Source organism: Amblyomma maculatum, chromosome 11 (genome assembly GCF_055883805.1).
Source record: "Amblyomma maculatum isolate TAMU_Amacu chromosome 11, ASM5588380v1, whole genome shotgun sequence".
In the NCBI taxonomy this organism is placed as follows: domain Eukaryota; kingdom Metazoa; phylum Arthropoda; class Arachnida; order Ixodida; family Ixodidae; genus Amblyomma; species Amblyomma maculatum.
In genome coordinates, this window is record NC_139354.1 from 21012408 (window position 1) to 21026533 (window position 14126).

The window sequence follows — 14126 nt, forward strand, 5'->3', positions numbered from 1 at the left end:
CGCCGCGCCGAGCGAAGGAACGATTACGGCCGAAGAGACGAGTTGGGGCCCCTGCTCTCCTCTGGTCGTGACGTTACGCTGTCACGTGGTTTTGCTCCGCAGCTGCGCCGGAGCGAAGGAACGACCTCCACCGACAGCAGAAAAGTGCTAGCAGTATATTGGTTTCGCACTTTCGCAATAAAATGTATTCGATCAGGATTATTAGGAAGGCCTCATTAAAGGCCCTTAGTAACTCGCTACAAAATCGCAGCAGTTCAGAGTGATGCTTGTATTATGAAGAAATGGTTTTCTTTGGTAAGAGAAAGTGATACTTCTTTGTGGATTCATACATCGAGGTCTTGGATCCTCCGGGCGATGGCCACTTTGTCACTGTCGCTGATCCGAGTAGCGTTTGCAGCAAGGCCTCCAAGCATGTCGAGTAGGCCCCTCAAAAAGACCTCCAACTCACGGCGCGAGTTCCGGGTGAATAAGCGGACGGAACTCTCGGAGGTCAGCAGCAGGCCAAAACGAGCAGCCGCCATTCTGTAGCACTCCACATTCACCTCCTTTGCTGCAAACTGCGCGAAGCGGCGCTCTTGCACTGCATGCACATTCTTAGTATATTTCACGTACCTGCTACCCAACAGTCCGCTTTCGAGATCAAATGCTTCAAAAACATCAGGTGCACTCGATTACTGCACAGGTAATTGCGTCCTCAAGAACTAAATTTATTTCGCATTCTGTTTTCGCGCACCATGAGAAATAGCTGCGGACTTCCGCGATGGTTAAACTTTTAGAGCACTTCAAAAGTTGACGCTACTCTGGTACCATATCGAAGATAAGTTTGTTACAGTGCAAGAAATAAACATTTTTGTATTCCTGTTCTGCAGTGGCACGTGTGGCCAGAATCGTTTTAACGAAATGACTCAACGCTGCAGCCAAGTACAACATTTCCTTTAAAGTTGAAAAGAAGGATACGGTGTACTAATTCCTTCGATGGCTCACCTCGCGGCTGCCAGCGATGAGGATGTAATCCTGAGGCGAGCCAATCACAATGAAGATCTGGAGCAACCACCAGGACAGGTGGTGCATCAGCTCATGCGCGCTGTACTTGTAAAGAAGCTGGTCGAGCATTCGCAAAATGTGCACGCCTTGCACAGATACCAGCGTACTCTCGTCTACGGCGTTGCCTCCCGGCGCTTCGGTGACCGGCGTGAGCCAATTGTCCACGGTGCTGTTGCGGACGTGAGCGGCGATCTTGGCCAGGTGTGCGATCGCGGGTTGCTCCAGGTTCTCTGGTGATCGCGCAGCGTCCAGGATGGACAGCACTTCCTTCTCGGTAGTCAACCATAGCGCAATGCCCTCGGCCGTCGGTAAAGACACGTTGTACCTCTCGTGGAACAGTTGCAAGTACTTCTCACGGCCACCGACACGATCCAGAATTTGGACGTATTCAAGCCAGGTAGAAGCCTGCCCCGAGGCCTGCGCACGCGACGCCTTAAATGCGCTGCCGCATTTGCGGTCTCAACCTCTAACATGTTCGTTCCAATGAAAATTCAAAAGCCTAAAGTGTTCAGGAAAGTGCATCCACGGGACGTTTTTAAAAATTAAGATGCCTGTGATCATAAGGGTTCACTTCATGACGTATCTTGACTTCAGTCTTGGTCAAAAGTCTCGAAGCCAGATGATATTTGTCTCAGTCGCAAAATGAACCGTCACGGTGCCATTAAAAGACTGAAGGGCCGTGAAATGCTGCGAGACAGTTTTTTGTTGTGATAAAAAATCATTTTCTAGCATTTTATATGCCTTTTGTTTTTTTAATGATGGTGTGGCGGCTTCATTTTACGGCTGAGATGAGAATCATTTGGCTTCAGGATTTTTTACCAAGACTGTACGTGCTTGTAGAAAAGGAAGAAATGTTGTCCGGCGTTTGCGTTCACAGCTGGTTTTTCTACATTGAGCTGTTATGAAATCATGGTAAGAAATTCACTGTTGTCGAGATATGTCACTGTTGTGAGGAGCATGTACAGTACTTATCGGTTGGCTACGTTTTGAGAGTTCTTTTGAGAGATTTTGATAGTTCAACTCAGGTACTGCTCAAACTATCTATTCGTCCCGATTGTACAGCACTTGGTGTTCAATATTGCCCAATACTGCGCGAAATTCCCCGCGCTTGCCTCAATAGGAGGTATTGAAAGTATTTTTCTGTGCATGTTTGAGCATTTTCAAGTGCTGGTTACATAACCAGCTCTTTCCGGGTCACGTACCATACCAGAATGTTTTTTTTTTTTTTTTGCGATGACCAACAGTGAGCCCTGCGACTGTACAGGGTCGTCCACTCTTAGCGCGAACAATCGAGCTCTCTTCAAAGCGCCATTACACCCGACGTGGCCGCCGCCGAAGCAAAGTGGCCCGGACCCAGAGGGACCTACGGCTTGCCACTTGGCTTCAATGCGCGGCCGGATTGTACGCAATGGCGTTTTAAACAGAGCTCGAGTGTTCGCATTAAGAGTGAACGACGGTACGTGAGCTTTGAAAACATTGTGATGATTTGGCAGTTTCGCAAGAGAGAACGATAGCCACTTTCGCCAGTCTAGAGTGTAACAGTGTCTGCTAAGTATTCGTAATACGTTTTTTTTTTTTCGAAGCTTCTACACTTTTACTAACTTTGCCGACTTGCCTCAATGAACAAGCCTGGGGCACCACTGAAGTGAGGCGTCTGAACATAGGCACGAAACCACGTGTCTATGCCCCATGTAAGGCTTAGCGTCAATACAGCCTCCAGAGGATGCATCTCTGAGAGCCCAGAGTGGCCGAAAGGCCACGGCACGGACATCAGGTCGAAGAAATCGATTAGGCTCTCCTCGGACGCCGATGCAGCGGATATGTCCGTGCACTCGCGCAAGAAGTCTGTCACCACCCTGCAAAAAAGCGGACGGGCCGACTCTCGCTTTTGTCTACGTCAGCCCGCCTTAGCAAGAAGTCTGCACGAAACGACAGTCTGCATGTGGATGGGCAGACGACGGACCCCGATCTTTTGCCTACTTATTTGCCAAGGGTTATTGTCATGCTTTGAATTATAGGCATTCGTTGTTTGTGAGAGGTATCCATTCTCAAAGCAAAAAGTCGCTCACAATGATGTGTTTAATTTGACTATAATTTAACCTTGAGAAGCGCAGCTTAATAATTACTAACACGGCTCTGGCAGGTGGTCGTTGGCAGTTGGCTTGGAAAAGCACTGATTAGACGGCTGGTTGTGTGACGTACGATTACGCATGCTGTCACAAAGTTGGGGAGAGCTACTAACTCGGGTTGCGACTGAGACGTTGGGAGGCAGTATTTTAGTCAAGCTTCCAGGCCTTTTGGACGCCGATTAAGGCACGCTATTCTTAGGTGTTACAGACTTGTTAGCACGGCTCGGTTAAAGCGGGGCTGTATACCTTTTTCAGGTGGTCAATTACGACCGGCAGTTGAATAGCGTAGTAGCTCAGGACTAGGGGTAACATTAAGAGATAGAAAGCGTGCAGAGTGGGTCAGAGAAATAACTCAAGTTACCGACATTCTAGTAGAAATTAAGAGGAAGAAATGGACATGGGCAGGACATGTAGTGCGAAGAGAGGATAACCGATGGTCGCTGAGGGTAACAAACTGGATTCCAAGGGAAGGAAAGCGTAGCAGGGGGCGGCAGAAAGTTAGGTGGGCGGATGAGATTAAGAAGTTCGCAGGGGTCAAGTGGATGCAGCTAGCACAGAACCGGGTTAAGTGGAGAAATATGGGAGAGACCTTCGCCCTGCAGTGGGTATAATCAGGCTGCTGCTGCTGCTGCTGCTGCTGCTGCTGATGATGATGATGATATGCTAGTCAGAATATCAAACATTAGCGACGCTAGTTAAGGGGTTGGCAACTAAGCGAGATGAAACTAGATGTACGCGAAAGAGAAACTGCTATAGTGTCGTACCCTTGAAGGCAAAGGTTAAGTGTCCTCCGTAATTTTAGGGCGGCAGCGTCATTAAAGTCGCTGCGAGTAATTCGGCTGAGATGCGCCTATTTTTGGCTAACCAATCCTAGCTACCACTTACCAAACTGGGTTCAATTGTAGGTAAAACGCTGCTATTTGTTCGAGCTACATTCAACACATGAAATACCTGATGCATGAAGCAGGGTAAAGGAGGTTGTAGCATAGGGCTGTACGTTGACGAAACTAATGTGCTCCTAATGAAAAATGCTAATGCATGTCTCATGTCTCATGAATTATTATTGTGCTTACAACACAGCAGTCAACTAACACTCGACACAGAAAGAACGAACTACATTATCTTTCGGGTTAACAGTAATGCAATTGACAATAATCTTAACTTGGTCTTCAAGGAGGAAACGCTAAATCTTGTGACCACTCAAAATTTCTCGGTGTGCCCTTTAACGAGAACTTCAACCGGAAACTGCACATAAAATATTTGAGTAAGAACCGAGACAAAACTTGTGCAATGCTAAAAAGATATAAATTTAATTATGGTAGCAAACATGGCTAAACCCGCCAGCTTTATAATATCATGATTAACTCGATTACAATGCTGCATATTAGAATGAGGCATCGCTACGCAAAGGTATTCAAATGTATCCTTATATTCCTATATATCCTCATGCATGTAAAATGTATCCTTATATTTTTGTCCTTTTATCCTTAGAATGCATCCAGAAATGAGATACTATTATTACCAGTATATTTCACCAGCGTCTAGCACTGAGAATATTAACTTAGTAAAATTTATTTAAATTCGTTTCTTAGGATGTACTGATGTTCGGAATGCGCCTGCAATTTTAGAAACACACTGCCATGTTTCTTCTTATATTTTTGTATATCTCTGGGAAACTGATGCTTAATCTTGCCTTTTGATATCACAACTGACTTGTCCTGAGCGGTAATTCTTGTATGGACGTAAATTTCTTTTTTTCTTGGATTTTATAGTACTTACGATCTATGTTATATAATGCTTTGATCACATTACTTCACTAACCTGCTTTCTGCACGTGGTGAGAGGTACAATGTAATTTTCATATTGAATCTTAATTGCTTTTATAAAGCATGCAATATTTCTCGCCAGGCATTGTCAGGCGTGTCTGAAATGATTTTGCCTGTTTACCCTGGTAGAATGTTTCCCGTCTGATCTTTCTTATTTTCAACGTGTACTTGATTTCTCCCAAAATAAAGATAAATTTAAATACACATAAAATACAAGAGAAACACAGACAACACTGCCTATAGCATGCATGAAGCATGAACGTTAAAAAGAAAAGCCTAACACATGCCAAACTGGAAGTGTTAGGCTGCAAGTGTTTCACATTCAAACTTGCCATTAAGAAAAATACAAGCTGACCAAAACTACCTAATCTTGGCAATAAATATTTACCCTTAAATGCGGCAGACGGTAGCTTAAGCAGACAACAGTAGTCCGAACAAACAGTCCTGGACCCGTATTCCGAGTTTGCGTCATTATCGAAAGTGTCGCCATCTCCCCGACCTCGAGTAATCTGATTGGTGGAAACCACGGAATGTGATGTGGCCACCTCTTCCGGTTCCGTATTGGCAACACCCAGTTCCGGCGTTTCGACCAATCAGATTACTCGGGGTCACGTGAGATAGCGACACTTCGATAACGACGCAAACTCGGAATACGGGCCCCGATTAGGACAAGATATTTGCCGAATCTTTACCGAACAGCCTAAGGCTTTGCCTTCCTTTGTTATTGATTTTGACCAATAAAGAAATCACCTAGATGCCATGAAGGTGGGGGGCTCGCCACTGAGGAACAACTCGACCATGGTGAGTTGGTACTCCTTGATGTAGTGCGCCACCGAACTGTGGGACGATATGTCGAAGCCAGAGCCCGGACTGTTTCCCTTGGAGCACACGAACGCGTCCAGGTCGACGCAGGGGTCGACGCTGTAGTTGAGTACGCCTTCGAAAGCTGCCGACAGCTCTGCGCACGCGATCGAGCCACAGACGCTCCTTGGCACGGGCTTGAGGAGGCTTCTGATCCACAGAACAAGCGTGAGCGCCACCAGGACACAGGCCACTGCAATCAAAATTACCCAGGTGCGGTACTTCGCGGCTCGCAGCGTGGCCGTTTGCCGATTGGACGGCCGTATTCGCTCCACCGAGCTGACCCTGAGCGTAGTCGCCTGAAAATCGAGAATCGTCACAGAATGAGGCACCGTCGTGAACATGTGCAGCCGTCACCAGAGAGAATCTACTAGGATGAACAAAGGAAAGGTTTTAGAGACACTTAATTTCCTTTAAAGGCGAAAATGCAAACGCATTTATGTATAGTTCTTGTGTAGTATTTATTTCATAGAACTGTTTTCAGACAGATTGACGCAACTTTCTTTGTCATCTTGATTCACTGCTATTGAGTCTGAGATCCAAAGACCCTATTGGGGAGTCAAGTTTGCCCGTGACCATCTAAAATACTCTGCTGAGCACAGTGGCGGCCCTGCATTGCCAAGGAGACGGCGAACCTGTTTCTAAATGTTCGTTGCGCGACTGATTGGCCCTCACCCGTTTAGAGACCAAAATCAATTTGACTTGTGATCTTCACCTTTGAGTCTGATATTTACTGCTGCGTACACATTTCGGTGACGAGATCTAGTCACGCCGCTCATTTAAGGCGTAAAATGCTTTCAAGCTTGGTATCACCGAAAATAAACAGAGCACGCAAGCACCGTTTTAGCTTCATATTATCATTAGACGCAGCCGAAGATACTGCTGACCACATCATCGATATATATGACCAAACCGCTGTTATCTGTCAGTTTTATCTTACCGGTCTCCCGTGCAGAGCAACGTGCATTCAGCAGTTCTTGTCAGGTGCGTTCTTGGAACTTCTTGTAAATATTTGTCATACACAATAATTTTCCTCTCCCGAAAAAGGCTGCCATATTCGCGGCTTTTAATGGTGATTTTACACGGTAATCCTACTGAATAGATTGTGCGATTCAGACGTTATGGGACCAGAGAAAAAGATTATGGGGACATTTGAGCTGTGCCTTTAATGCTATGAGGAGATAGCGTTAATGACTCCCTCATGCCTAGTCTCGAACCGGTAGCGATGTTAAAACGCATGTGCTAGCGCGGAAATTTCGCATCTGCTCGAGTTAGTTAAATCGACTGCTATTTTTTTTACCGGTAGTCCCATCATGTCTGATGGGATGTCACTTCGTTTCATCAAGAAGGAGACAACATTCAGGGTGATTGCATAGGAGCGGGCTATGCTTCGTACATATAGATTGTCAAGAGATTTTCTTCCACTCCTGAAACTCGCTGGATAGATCGTTCGCTCGAACGGGCGATAAGGTAAACATAGAAATTTTTACATTAAGTCCCATCATGTCTGATGCTGCTGTCACTTCGTTTCATCAAGAAGGAGACAACATTCAGGGCGATTGCATATAAGCGGGCTATGCTTCGTACCTATAGATTGTCAAGAGATTTTCTTCCACTCCTGAAACTCGCTGGATAGATAGTTCGCTCGAACGGGCGGTAAGGCATATATAGAAATTATACCACGGTTATCCAGGATTAGCGCACTATGGGTGTAATTTCTCTGTCAAGAACTTGTGGTACTAGCGCTAACGTAGGAAAAAAGAAAATTTGAAAGTCAGTTTCTCTGTACAGTAAAGAGCCCTTCACTAAGGCGACCAAATCTTTTTTGGTGGCAGAAGTTAGGTGCAGCGCAGAATACTTTTATGTCAAGCCTTATGACATGCACAAATCTGGCAAGCAGAATTCCTCCGCTATTGAAAACCAGCAGGTGGTAGGGGCGGGGAATACGTTATAAATGACACTTTCGAGGCACTGGCTTTGCGGAGGGGGCTCTTAATCACAAAATTGTGGCAGCAACACACGGTATAGGGATGCAGGAAATGGGCGTGGCCATTATTGTCGCAATTGACGTCTCCTGCACTGCACCCGATTTCTGCCCCCCAAAAAGGCTTGACCTCCATGGTGAAGGTGTATTTGCTGTGCCGAGAAGCTGACTTCCAGAGCTTTGCAAGGGTTCATAACGATCGTGTGCATCGGCGGGATGAACCAGTGGTTAATCTATTTTTTTGATGAACGTTATCAACTGAAATATGGGGGTAATGGGCAGTGGGTTAAGAAAGAGTTAGTGAGGGAGAAATGGTCGGAAATTAGGAGTCTAGGAGTTTGTTGGCCTCACCTGCGGCTTTGGCTCGCCGCACCAGCATGAGCTGATGCTGTGCGCCCTAGTCGCAAGAAAGTCATCCCTCTGCTGAAGACCAGGGTTATCTATTGCAGGCATTATGGGGATAGATCTACATCCCCACATTGTGTGCTATAATGTAGCGGTGTTTCCGCACCAGACACATTCGCTCTTTTGTCGTGTGGGCCATGTTTCGTGGTATAGGGATGCTTGGATACCTGTTTGGAGTTGATCGACTCCGAATACTCGGGTTCGAACTCGGCCGATTGGAATTTACTTTGAGTCACTGTGGAAGCCGTACCCAGAGACATGGGAGCGTTAGATAGTGTTGCTACGCTAAAGTATGTGTATTGAACTACTCTAATTGCACTTGAGAGGGCTGGCCTTGACAGCTTAGCTTGCTCAAATGATAACGTGCAGTTTTTCTTGTTTTTATTATTCAGACGTTTATTTGTAGTTGTTGTAAGAGCGGCTCTGTGTCGTCCACTTTGCGTTGTTTCATCCTGCATATCAGTATACTGTTTTAGCACCGCAATGATGAGCCCGAATCGCTGTTTCTTCGTAATTCGTTTGCCGGTCACGTGACCTGTTTGATTTTACAGGAACCTGTTAGTCACCTGGTTGTACAGAAGACTGAACCAAAGAGACTGTTTTGTAAGCCTTATATAATGAGCACCATAGACGAATTTCAGTTGTAGTTAGTCGATAAGGAAGCAGTGGATTATATTTGACGGAGCAGCTCACATGGCGATGCATTTATTCCCTATAAGTATTAACCACTGAAACACTTTCATGTTTCTTAGCTTACGGCGTACGACACCAGATTTCACAGCCAAATATTACAGCCAGCCCATGTGGGCTCGCGACATAACTCTTCGGGTCAGAGACGGCTTTTACGTTACATTGCAGAAGCAATGGGCACGAAAAGAGGAAGTACTTGCCAGGTCTTTGAGCGCCACCACTGAGTACAAAGAATGCAGCTCTCCATCCGACTTTCTCATTCGGAAGCGACTGAGTCGTCTCGGTGGGGTTCCCGCGAGAGACGACCCTCTCACGTGGCTGCCTTGGTCTTCTTGTGGTGGTTGAAAACTGACACAGCTCATTCTTTTAAGCATTCTGGCAGGTTTCTTTCTGGTTTCAGATGCATCATCTTTGAGGCGATCTTCGGTACGTTCCTCTTCGGTCTTTCCTTGAACGTTTTCTCCTTTTTCTTTAGGTGGCTCAGTCGCATGAGCATCGACATTCACGTCATCATAGCGGCTTCCGTTGGTTTCTTTACGGCCACCTTCTCCACCTTTGACCTTTTCAGCTTGGTGGTTGTTCAAAGCCGAGGCTGAGGACATGAACGGCGGAGGCCCCACATGAGGCGTATAGTCTGTGTTCTGGCTTTCTTGCTTGCGTAGATCTTCCCCAGAAGTTGCGGCTTCAGGCTTACACTCGCCAGCTGGATCTAGGCGGCGTCCTTGCTTGCTCATCGGTTCCATTTCAGTTTCCGAGGTAGGCGCAGGTTGAGCTTGCATAAGCGCACCCTCCTTGTTTTCAGGGTGACCAGCTTCGCCTTCTGCTGATTTCTGCTTGCGTCGCTTGATGCGTCCAGTTCCAACGCGCCCTGCGACCACTTCTTTTTCCTCGGAACTTTGGCGCGGCTTGACTGAGGAGCGCCGCCGTTTGTCATGCTTTCGGGCTGTCTTCTCACTTGCTGCTTGTGCTGGAATAGCAGGTTCGTCCCTAGGTGTTTGTGGGTGATCTTTGGATACAGGTGGTAGCTCAGGGTTCACTACCAAATTCGGTGCCTCGTGTGCCGGCCCCCCGCTATTGAGGGTAATCGGTAACGATCGGTCCCTGTCAACGAGCTGCGAAGTTGCGGGACGCACCTCGGAAGTGACGGGAACTGTCATTTTGCCTACAGCCTTTCTTGTTTTCGAGGGGATTTTGTCCTCGGTTGAAGATAGGCGCAAAACTTCGCGAGGTACCTCAGGTTTGCCTTCATCCGTCATACTTGAACTGGTGAGCACTGCTGCTGTAGGTTTGGGGGTGGTGTTAGAGCAGATGGAAGGCAGCGTAGTGTCCTGAATTGAAAGCGAATAAACGCATGAGCTTTGTGTGAGACACTTCCTTTTAATGCGCATCGTCGATTACCCTCACTATTGCAACATTTGTATTATCTCATATTAATCAGGACCAAGATATAAATATAACAAACTTCGGTAATAGAGTTCCATGGTCAAATGGCTTTCAAAAGTGATTAACTGGCATTCAAAGAAAGATGAATAAGCAGAGAACACATCAAAGTACGAGGTTTAATGAATATTTGGTCGTTTTAATTATTTGAAGCGCTTTTGAATGGAGCTCCTGGAAAAGATTTGTGGCGAAGAGTGAAGCCTTGCGAATCAGCTTGTCGCTCGCGGCGGTGGCTCAGTGGTCAAGCGCTCGACTACTGACCGGAATAACCAGATTCGAAACCTTCCCCGGCAACCGCGTTTCGATTGAAGCGAAGCGCAAAGGCGTCCGTGTGCTGTGCGTTGTAAACGGTCAGTGCATGTTAAGGTTGGCAGACAAACAAATAATTCCATATTAATCCACTATGGCGTCTAAACTTCCACTCTTCAATTACGGCATGGTTCACGTGGCCGTCGAGAAGTGTGACGAATACTGGACGTTTCCTTTCATATACACCAATTCATATTGATATTTTCATCAGCTTGTCCAATAGCAACGGTTCAGTGCGTAAGACGCTCGACAGCTGAACCGGAGTACCCGAGTTCGAACCCGACAACAGGCGGCCGCGTTTCAATGGAGGCGAAACGGAGAGGCTTCGTGGGCTGTGCGATGTCAGTGAGCATTAAAGATCCCCAGGAAATCGAAATTATTCCGCAGCCTTCCATTACGACAATTTTTTATTCTTACACTCCCACCTTTCTCTCTTCCCTTGTTGCACGGTCAAGGTGTCTACTGATACATGTGACAGATGCTCCGCCTTTTCTTTCTTATACACCAATTTAGAACTTCATATGATAAATACTTTTGCATGAGGCTTCTGTGGCTCATACGTGGCTCATACGTGGCTGCCCCCCCCCCCCCTCCCAAATAAAAAAAAAGTTGACCTTTGGCGCTCTCCCCTGGTGGCGTCATTTCATGTGATTGAAATGGTCACGGTAGCTAATGAAATTTCCGAACTTTAATAAGTGGGCTGAAAGGAACGCGCAGTATGCATCGGTACTTGCACTGCCAGTCACAAAAGTTTGAATAGTGTGCCGGAAAAGGAGCTGCATTCGACGGAAAGTACCCGCATGACTTGCGGAATAGTTTTTCTTGGGTATCAGTGGGAGTTGAGAAGAGCGATATAATATGGTAAAGGGGGTTTGTGCTCCCAAAGCGACATCGTATAGAGAGACACCGTAGTGAAAGCCACCAGATGCCAAGCTCGGGGTGTTTAACGAGCATTGACAAGACAGCAAATGTTTACTATAGGTTTCGAGTGAGGCGAGATCTGGCGAGGCCTGTGTGTTAGCAGTAACATTACCGTTGTAATGATGCTGGTGAAAAACAATGAAAATTAAAAAAAGGACACATGTTCGTAGGCAGAGGGCCACGGGGGTTAAAATACAGCATGCGGACAAGGTTCCTAAGGGCTGCAATCTTCAAGGAGCTTTCCTATGCGCTTGCTCCGAGTCCTCACGAGGCCACTTTGGTGGTCCCGATAGCGGTATTGATATCCCACTGCCTACACAACAGCACAGTGTATATCCTGCGGCAACAGAGCAGTACCTTATTGATCGATGTTATCCCCTCAGGCTGATTCTGGAGCAGTGTCGCAGGCTTCACGAAGACGTTCCGGTTCAGGCAATCCCGAACGATTGCACGCGGGCTCTCTTCTTATTCCTCCTCTTCTTCTACTTCTTCTTCAGTGACAGGTCGCACCCGCAAATGTCATGCGACCGGAGATGCCGATGATTATAGCTAAGTGGAAAAAAAGCGAAGGAGATGAAGAAAGGTAAAAGATATTAACTACCGAGAGCTCTTTTTGGTCATTTACTGGATGAGCAAATTACAAGCGAGTATTATACCTTCAATTTCGGGCCTGTCTACTTGCATAAGATTTCGACAAGAGCTTTTGTTACTCTGTTCTTATTTCACTTTAAACAGTTAGCCCCCTTCCTTCTGCTGTAGAGAGATACATGATGTGCTCCTATAATTAGCATAATTTTCTTCTGTGGGTAATTCGAAGGAAATTGAAGTTTATTTCCAATAACTCAAGGGCCCTAGGCTTCCAGAGCTTTACATGAGGGGTTGATTAACAGAAACATTGTACAATTGCGGTTTCTGAAGTGGCTTATAATAGTATGAAGGGCGAAGGGCAATTTCATTTTGGCCTATTGCTGTCCGTTGCTGAAGGAAGCAAGCTATGTGGTAGCTTCGTTAGTAGGAGATGTAATGTGAGAAAGCCATGTAGGATCGCTTAAAATTGTAATGCTTGAATACTTCGAAGATGATACTGAAAAGAAAGTAGTTTGGTTTGGGTAGCAGTGGTATGAAGAATAATGCTGACATCTGTGGGACGTAATTAGTACTGTTTAGTTAACATTAAGAGCCGTTATCCAATTTCGACACAATTTCTTTGCTGTATCATTCTGAAGACCCAAATTGGCAGTAGGCTAATATATGGAAGGGCAAATAACTTAATAGGCGGCAAATGAGTTGAGATTAGAAGACATATACGGATGGATAAGTCAGTAACATATATCAGAGAAACAGTAGGGCGAAGTAGAGAATTAGCGGTGCAACGAAGGTAATAGAGGTGAGTATGCAAGAGTAATTGTTAATGCCAACACACTTGAACCGGTTACTAAGAAAGTATTTGATACAAATAAATACAGAAGCGGTAATGTTTATTTTTGAAACTTTCAGTAATTGTGGATTGCGGTTAACCTTATCAATAATCTATACTGAAGAATAAAAATCATAACATACCCCCCCCCCCCCCCCCCCACACACACGCACACACACAAAAAAGAATAAAACAAGTAGGACTAGTATTGAACATTTTCGCTAAAATCTCGTGTTTGACATCTCGCACGATTTCCTTACTTCAAGCTCGGGTGGAAATTGGGTTGATCGGAAATTGGCAGACGATTGCTATACGTGGTAATGCAAAATTTGAGTACAGGTCTTCAGGTAATTTGGCCTTGCGATATGACTAGATAAGGAATATTAAAAAAAGTATAATGTGTATGTGTGTGTGTAAGAGCGTGCACCATATTTTAACACTAGAGACTCCACAGGCTGCAGAGAGTGTTGCCACATGCATGTCGAAAAAATAATGTCCGCCGGTATCGGCAGTTAGAATCCTCGCAGCCTTGAAACATTCCGCGCATGTGTCTGTCAGGCTCACAAGGCGAGAGCTGTGATAGACCGATGTCAGCAGGCTCTCCGTCGGCATCGGCGTTGACTTCTTCACGCCTCGCAACCCCAACTTTACGCCTCGCAACTTCAAAGGTGACCTAAGTGGCGCTCTACTTTCAGTGTCTAATGTCCCCTACTGACTGCCTTTTGCGTTATTTGTTCTATTCGCAGTCGTTTACGTTTTTACAGTTTCGAACTCTGTATTGCTGTTTCATGTCTTACGTGCTGAAAATTCCTATTGGGGTAATGCGTTGTTCAAATTTTACATTCTTTTCGTTTCGCTACTTAACTGCTGACATTTATTCATGCTTATCTGTCTGCTTTGTTCATATCGCAGTCCTGTAATAACGCTGTTTCGTAACCGGAATTTTCGCCTTTATATCTAATCCATTCTAATTTTTGTGGCTACTCCTTAAGAGTCCTTCCTGCACTAACCTCCCATGACATTGGCACAACTGACAAAAAAAAAAGGAAACAAAAACAAACATATAGAAAAATTTCTTGCTGCCTACCTACGCGTAGCGT